The sequence below is a fragment of the Miscanthus floridulus genome, chromosome 8, assembly GCF_019320115.1.
Source record: "Miscanthus floridulus cultivar M001 chromosome 8, ASM1932011v1, whole genome shotgun sequence".
Taxonomy (NCBI): domain Eukaryota; kingdom Viridiplantae; phylum Streptophyta; class Magnoliopsida; order Poales; family Poaceae; genus Miscanthus; species Miscanthus floridulus.
In genome coordinates, this window is record NC_089587.1 from 223,917,499 (window position 1) to 223,925,310 (window position 7,812).

At 43.0% G+C, this 7,812-nt stretch overlaps 2 long non-coding RNA genes across 2 annotated transcripts; both read right to left on the reverse strand.

Annotated features, from left to right (window-relative positions):
- Positions 1 to 318: 318 nt before the first annotated feature.
- On the reverse strand, positions 319 to 3,542 carry LOC136475140 (uncharacterized). The gene is made up of 5 exons (XR_010763103.1): positions 3,321 to 3,542; positions 3,099 to 3,230; positions 2,870 to 2,972; positions 600 to 800; positions 319 to 519 (listed from the first exon to the last, which is right to left on the reverse strand). It is a non-coding gene; the product is annotated as an uncharacterized lncRNA (long non-coding RNA).
- A 233-nt stretch (positions 3,543 to 3,775) lies between these two features.
- Positions 3,776 to 6,976, reverse strand: LOC136475141 (uncharacterized). The gene is made up of 3 exons (XR_010763104.1): positions 6,561 to 6,976; positions 5,061 to 5,221; positions 3,776 to 4,000 (listed from the first exon to the last, which is right to left on the reverse strand). It is a non-coding gene; the product is annotated as an uncharacterized lncRNA (long non-coding RNA).
- Between the last annotated feature and the right edge of the window lie 836 nt (positions 6,977 to 7,812).

Here is a 7,812-nt window from a genome sequence, read left to right on the forward strand (position 1 = left end):
GTCCTCCTCCTCGTCCCCCTCATCAAACACCACAATCAGTGATTCAACGGTGCGACCAGCTCGCTTTCTGTGCTCATCTAGCTTCTTTTGTTTTGCTTTTGGAGGTTCTTCGAGCCATTTGTTCTTAGGACCATACAACCACTCCTTGAAACGACACTTCGCCATTGAATACACCTAAATAACGTGACATTAGTACATGACACATATAGCTCAACTTTTGAACAAATACACTTTGCACTTACTTCATGCTTGTTTGGACACATAAACTCCAACGTATTATCAGGGTTTATCACGGCTCGGTCTTCGTAATGGTACAGAGGAGGTTCCTCGAGTCATCTAATTGCGGCTAAGTGCTTCTCCTTAGCCGTCATTGGAGGGGGGTTAGGGGGAGGTGGAACCCACCGCTCGAAGTGCTCTCGTGGATGTCGCCCTCTCCACCAATCGTCGAAAAGGAGGTATCTGGGGTCAAACTTGTCTGCACCGTCGATCCACTGAAAGAAAAAAGCATCTCTCATGATCCTACACAACAAAAATTCAACAAAATATTAGTAACCTAGTAATACAAATGAAAAGAAAAATATACGGAAATAATTACTTACATTAAAACAACTGCACATGTAGAAGCAACGAGCCGCTGTGTTCGGATGTCTCGATTGAAATACGTCGGCCGGACGACCACAGTCACAATTAGAGACAGGGAGTTCAGGAGGGACGGAGGCATCTTTGCTAGACTCGTCGGGGTACATTTCTCTAGGACGACCCTGTTTTCGCCATAACTGCTCCCGAAACATATCTTCCATCTAATAAAACGGTTCAAATTAAACATCAATCAAAACAACGCAAATTAATGAAAAATGTAATCATTTGCAATGGAACTAAAATATTATAAACAACAATTATAGCAACAAAAAAATACATGGCAAACATACTTCTAACTAAATCATTAACCTTAACATTGACAAACTCAAACTTATATCTTCACTATAGTTCCCAAACAAAATTTTTCTGCTAACCTTAACTCAATTCATAATATCATATCCAGCATTCAAACGAAAATAAAATATGCGTCAGAACCTTAAACGAGGACGACGAGGGATGGTTCTGGCCGGAGGGGGAGGCGCGCCTGCGTGCGGGCGCGGTGGCTGCACCGGACGACCGGTGGCCTGGCAGGCGCGGTTCGCTTACTGCCTCGGCTGGCTTGCTGGCGCGGGCGGGCTAGCTGGCATGGGCGGACGTGGCTGCGGCGGACGGCGTCCTCGACCGCGGGCAGGCGAAGGCAGGCGCAGCGGCACTGCCTTGCTGCCTTTGTCGTGGAACGCCGACTGCTCGGGCAAGAGGCAGCGGCGGTGGTTATACCGGGCTCTGCCGTGCCACGAATCAGGGCGTGGCACTGCCGCGCCAAGATCGGTGGCGCGGCAGAGCCTTGCCATGTCAGCGGTCAGCGGTGATGGTCGCTGCCACGTAAGGCCTCTGCCGCGTCGCCATGGCAATAGGCGCGGCCAAAAGTGTTAGTTAAAAAAATCGACAGTGTTAGATTTAAAATTATATTCAAAAAAAGGTTAAAATTAAAAAAAAAAATCACATAGCAAGACCTGAATTAGTGAATAATAAATTAGAGGTCATTGATGGTAAAGAAATTTGAGAGTAGCGAGAAGATCTGGCCAATCTGAGTACATCAATTGCATATTTCCTCAATTTTTTGGAACAACGCCTACAATTCGTGGCACAAACAAATGAATGAACTAATTATGAACCAATTTTAGAGAACACAAAAAAAACAAATGTGTGCCCAAATGATATAACGGGTGACTCAGGAAAACAAAGGAAGAACAGACAAAATACAGAGTTTCATATGCATGAAAACATAACCTCAAAGCTATAACTGATCTGACATCTACATCCATAGAACAAAGGAGAAGGTGCCGTTGAAATACCTTCATAAGAGGTGTTAAAATCCTTGTGATCAGCCAGGGCATTATTTATGTAATGTAAACTTATAGAAAGAAGCATTCTTTAATGGAACTCTTCTCTTTGGTTTGAATTGAGTGTCTCACTAATCGCGTCAGGCCCATGAGGCAGTTCAGTTCACTTTCATCACTGATTCACCAATTAGATTCTATGTGCGCAACAAAAATATTCTATATTTATTGACTAAGAGTACTATTACCAGTTCTCGTAGGCCAATAGTATGTACCATACAATGGCATTTAAATGCTTCCCGGCGTTGGTATTTGGGATCGTAGAGTTTTTTCACACATAAGCAGAAAAATGAAAATGTGTGCTCTGTCATCTTTTAGGTACCAGATGCCCCTAAAGTGTAGGCTAATAAATTAGGCTATGTTGTAGCTTCACACTAAATAATTGAAGCACAATGTATAACGGAATTGGAAGATAAGCATCTCCTGGCTAAACAAACTTACTACAGTTCTTCATAGGAACGAAAAATGAATAGGAATAAGAATGGTTAGGAAGTATTCATTACGTAAAGAACCTATGTCAAACCTTGCGCAAGTAAATGGTTTGAGTCGTATATGTAAAATAACACATGCAAAAAGTGTGACATTCAAATATTTTACACACCCTGTATGGACAGTATATGTTTAATTGAAATTTCGGAGTCATGCGAAATGAGGCTGAACATCGTACATAAATTTATGGAGGATGGCGGTCAGGCAAATGCAGTGAATTGGAAATAAATTAGGAAGGAGTGTGAAACATAATTTGGGGAGCAACATCTAGACAATCCTAATATGCGATCTTGCAAAGAATAACAAATCTGGGTACTAAAAATGGCAATTTTTTTATCGGACAGGAAAACATTGGTGCCTAAATCTGACCACGCACAAGAAATCAAACTGAAATGACGTACCTTGTTGGGATAAAGAGTAAGCCGAGACTGCAACAGGAGCATAAAAGAAGACGTTCATTTGCCATCATCCTGAGGCCAAGATTATCCAAGCAGATGAATATACCTGTTGATAAGTCTAAGCATCAGCCCACAACTATAGCGAAAAAAAAAATCCATTTGAACAACCATATTTACATGTCACTAGATAGGAAGGAAATGAGTCTGCAAAAATATAAATAAGATGACTCACTACACGGTGGCAGGAATTTTGGAGAGTAAAGCGGCAGAGTCCGGGCTGCTGGCAAAGCTGTACCTCACGATCTCTTTCTTCCTTCATCGGAGAGGTGCATAATACTAAGGTTATAATAACTGTTACAAACAACTACAGGAATAAAAATATTAAAAGTAAGCTAAAAGTGTGTATGGAAAAGTAATTGGCAAAATCTCTGCAACTAAAAAATATCAAACGGACCCGTCTACCGCCCGTGGTGAAGCTGCTGCGCCGATGGCACTCCGACGCTCCTATTTGCGCTGACATGTGGGCCAGCCACCCAGCCGCAGGTCACTGCCTCGCCTCACGCTCCCCTCTAGTCCTACATGTCTGCCGCCGCACACCTTGCCTCGCTCCTCGCCGTTACGCCGCCATTCCACCCAGCCCCGCACCTCCTCATCTCGCCTGGACGCCCCGTGCTCCACCACACCAATGCGGCAACGCCTTGATGCGCTGCCTGGCTACCCGACTGTGACAGAACCGCCCAATTTATACAAGATCAAGTACGGTTGTCCCCGCTAACATGTTGACACACCCATACTTTCACTCATATAAACCCGGTAGTCCGCCGAGTGTCCCGAAAGACCTCGGTAAATCAACATCACAACCAAGATCGTGTGATTAAGCAAATACACATCACATACATCGGGTTGCAGCGGAAATAATATTACAAAGGGGTTAACAAATAATAGTACAAGTTTGGGTTTCAAAACCGCTTAGTGAAAACAACATAGCTTTCAAATGATTACATTAATATAAGTTCCAAATATATTGCTAGCTTAGTGACATCATCCGACAAAAGCATATAGATGAGAAGTAAGTATAGAATCACCGAGCCCACCGGCGGTTAGCCACCATCATCAACAGGTCGAGAACATCACCTGCAACAAGGTGGGATAAACCCTGAGTACTCGAATGTACTCAGCCAGACTTACCCATCTTAAACCAAAATAAAGCGACACCAAGGATTATGCAAGGCTTTCTTTAGTGGGCTAGCTGACTTGTTTGCGAAAAGCATAAGCTATCATGAAGAAACCATTTTAAGTACTTTGCATCATCTTTATTATGACCTATCCATCTAGGTAAGCACCTGTACTATAGCAATCACTTGATTAACCAATAACAACCAATTACCAATTTAGATTTAGCATATCCCATACTATCCAAATAACCATTATTGTTCCATAATAATTACTACGATGTAGTAACTCAAGTCAAGTGCTCACTATCCAGGAGCGATGGCGATTCGAATCGATTCCTAACCAGCTGGTGATTTATTCCTTACACAAACCTTACTCACCCGCTAAAGTGAGATATTGATCACCGAGTCAACTTTCCAGAAATCTCGAGTTTGCCAGGAACCACATGTACCCGGGGGCCGACCGACTGCACTTTGGTCTTATCATCTCGCCCCCGTGTCCTACCACACCTGCTCCGGCACAGTGCGCTGCGGGCAATCTACTCGGCCCGAAAAATCTCCCAGCTTCGCGGTCGGAAGGTACTTTATCCGGCCAGCTAAATGTAAGGCATGCGTTCAACATGACTCGAGGGCCAACAACGGTCGGTCCTTAATCAACACAGACGGAAACTAACAGCACCCCAGAACCCTGTCTGGTTGCCTCCAACTTTTTCCGTCCGGTCTCCAATTATCCATCACATATGGTTAATTTCAGGATATCATTCTTTCCATAGCTAAATTCTTCCAGTAACCACCTATAATGTAGGTGACCGGATATCACCGATCGCTACCGGTCTAAGCAAGGCTAAGCAGTTATTCGATCCTGACCTAACAGGGTAAAAAGGTAATAAGGTAGGCAAGGATAGTAATAAATGCATCAACGGTTTCAATCAACTCCTACAACTTAATGCAACAATATATAACTCATATATAGAAAGAATTGCTTTTATAAATTAGGAGACTTATAATGCTCTGGGGCTTACCTGGGATCCGACACAAGTCAGTTCAGTTAGCTTGCACCATCCTGGTGACATCTTAGATCCTAGCACTCGCTTAGTCCTTCCATCTTCGGGACAGATCTATCAAACATCGTCTTCGGGTTTGGCTCCAACATCACGTCCTTCACGTGGTTCATCTAGCATACCTAGATGAGATGCAATATGCAAGTGCATAAATATGAAGAATAGTACCATGAGACACATCACAAAATAGCAAGCAAGACAAGCATAGTTTACACTAACACACTTAAGTACTTTGCGATGCTTAACTTAAACATCACACAATCTATCATGCTAAGATGGCAAAGAATACGACAACACCAATCATGACACAAGTTTCCCCAGATCTCAAGTGCTCTAACTCAGTCATCATTCAAGGCATACGTCACACTTAACAATATACAAGCAAGCACTATAATTGGAATCTGCCAATTTCTGGATATGCAAACAGCAGCTACAAGATTTAGCTATAACTGAAGTTACACAAATCCAAATGACTTGCAAGAAGACATTATGGAAAGCTTATGAAATTTTCTACAATTCATCTTTAATCATCTTAGCATGATTCTCAAGTTAACTAAGTCAAATGTATCCATTTACAGAAACTGGTCCACAATTGACAGAAAACAGCCATTTCTGAAACCCAACTTTAAACAGCTGTAACTCTTAAACTACTTGGCCAAATGACACCAAATTTTAATAGAAGCTAGATACATGAATTATCTACAACTTTTGTATAAACAAGTTTCACAACAAAGCACATTATCATGAAGAACTTTGCTAAGTTTCCAGATCTGTCCATAAACCACATCGGCAAGAAAATAATTATTAACTTATGTTGCAAATACATAATTGGGCAAAACCAACTTTACCAACATTTCACACATGACTAAAGAACACCAGAAAACCTAGTGTCCATGACCAAATAAATTCTTTTAATGCATTTCTTAATTTATTTTAGATAACAAGGTGACTTAATGAACATATACCAAAAGTGCACAATAACTTCTACAAAAATTACAGTGGCTCACATATCCTCTCAATAGTCTACTGTACAAATTTCACTCCATTTGGATATGTATAGCAACCTCTATGAAAAAGACAAGTTGCTAAAGCAAGAATTCATGTGAGAGCAAGATAAACCAATAACTCACTCATACTTCATTCAATACTCATGAAATTTTTACCACACATCAACTATCACATAAGTAGCATGCCACAAAAATTTCACTTCATTTGGAGCCCTAGATCTACAGTTATGAAAAATAACAAATTCAACTAGCATTACAACCTTACTGCACAAATCTATTTTTACCGCAAAATATTTAAACTAAAACATGCCATATTATAGATCCACTGCATAGACAATTTCACAAGGATTCCAAAAAGTCCTCATTTACTATTTTACGAATTTTCTACGATTTACTATGAATTTCCAAAGTTCCTACAAAATAATTACAAACCAGTCCTTACGGCACTATTCACCTGAGTCTATGACATTGCAGATAGGACCCTCCATTTCATCAAATTGCTGTACGAGGTCCTTGGTCGGAAAAACAGAGTAGAGGATGGCCGGAGCTTGCTGTTGCGGCCGGAGAAGGTACGTCGTCGGCGGGGGAGTGATGGGGAAGCACCAAGGGGTCCTTGCGCACCCGCGGGGCTGCTCGGCTTAGCCCAAGGTGGCCCACGGTGGCCACGGCAGAGGAGGCTCTGAGGAGGGGTTCCATGGCGACCGCGAGCTCGGTCCGGACAGCCATGGTGGCGGCGGCGGTAGTGTCAGCAGCAGCGCTAGCAGCAACGCCGGCACAGGGAGGAGGAAGGGCGTAGGAGGGAGAAGATGGAGGAGCTGGAGGGGGATGCTGCAGAGGAGGAGCAGCGGCCCAGCAGGGAGCTTTGTGGGCAGGCAGCCATGGTGCTCAGCCTCTGTGTGCGCGAGAGCACGAGCAGAGAGGGGAAACGAGCGAGGAGGAGAGCTCTGGGCGAGGGAGGAGCGGGCGCTCGGCCTTATGCAGCCGGGTGCGGTGGCGTGCACGCGAGCGAGCGCGAGGCCACGCGGCGCTTGGCTCCTGCCAGTGGTCGGCCAGTGATGCTGCTGCTTATCAATTCAAATTTCTGAAAAGCTAATACTACCTCAAATGTACAACTGAACATCGTTTTTCTCCCCTTCATAACTCATAAACGGAGTGACGAAAAACCAAACCAATTGCACGGTGTCGTAGAGCTACATGAGGACGACAACTTTGCTTAAATAAGTTTGGCCAAGTTTGACACGGTTTGCAAACTAAAAATCACCAAAGGCAGGTACATGGAAACGGAATCGAGAATTTCAGTCATTCCAGACTTAGCCGATTTTCGAACCCTGAAAACAGCACTGGATTCGATCTTGCGAGCGACATTTGACTAGGCTAGGCACTAATTTAGCTCTTGATCCTTAAACAAAATTTGTTCTACATAATATGAACTCCAACTTGTATTTAGGGCCCACCACCATGCAAGCACTCCAAACAGTTGGTCAACATAGGTCAAAATCCTATCATGAAAAAGACAATTTTAGCTATTCCCACACTTAGAAACATTTTCTGGACATTTGCTCAACATGAACCTTTCACGACTTTTGTTGTAGAGTTCATCTAGAGTCATTTTAGCAAGGTTGCAAGGTTTGGTTGATGATCTAGAATTCCATTCACTTTATAAAACAATTTAGGCGAGGACATAACTTGTCATTTCATGTGACTTC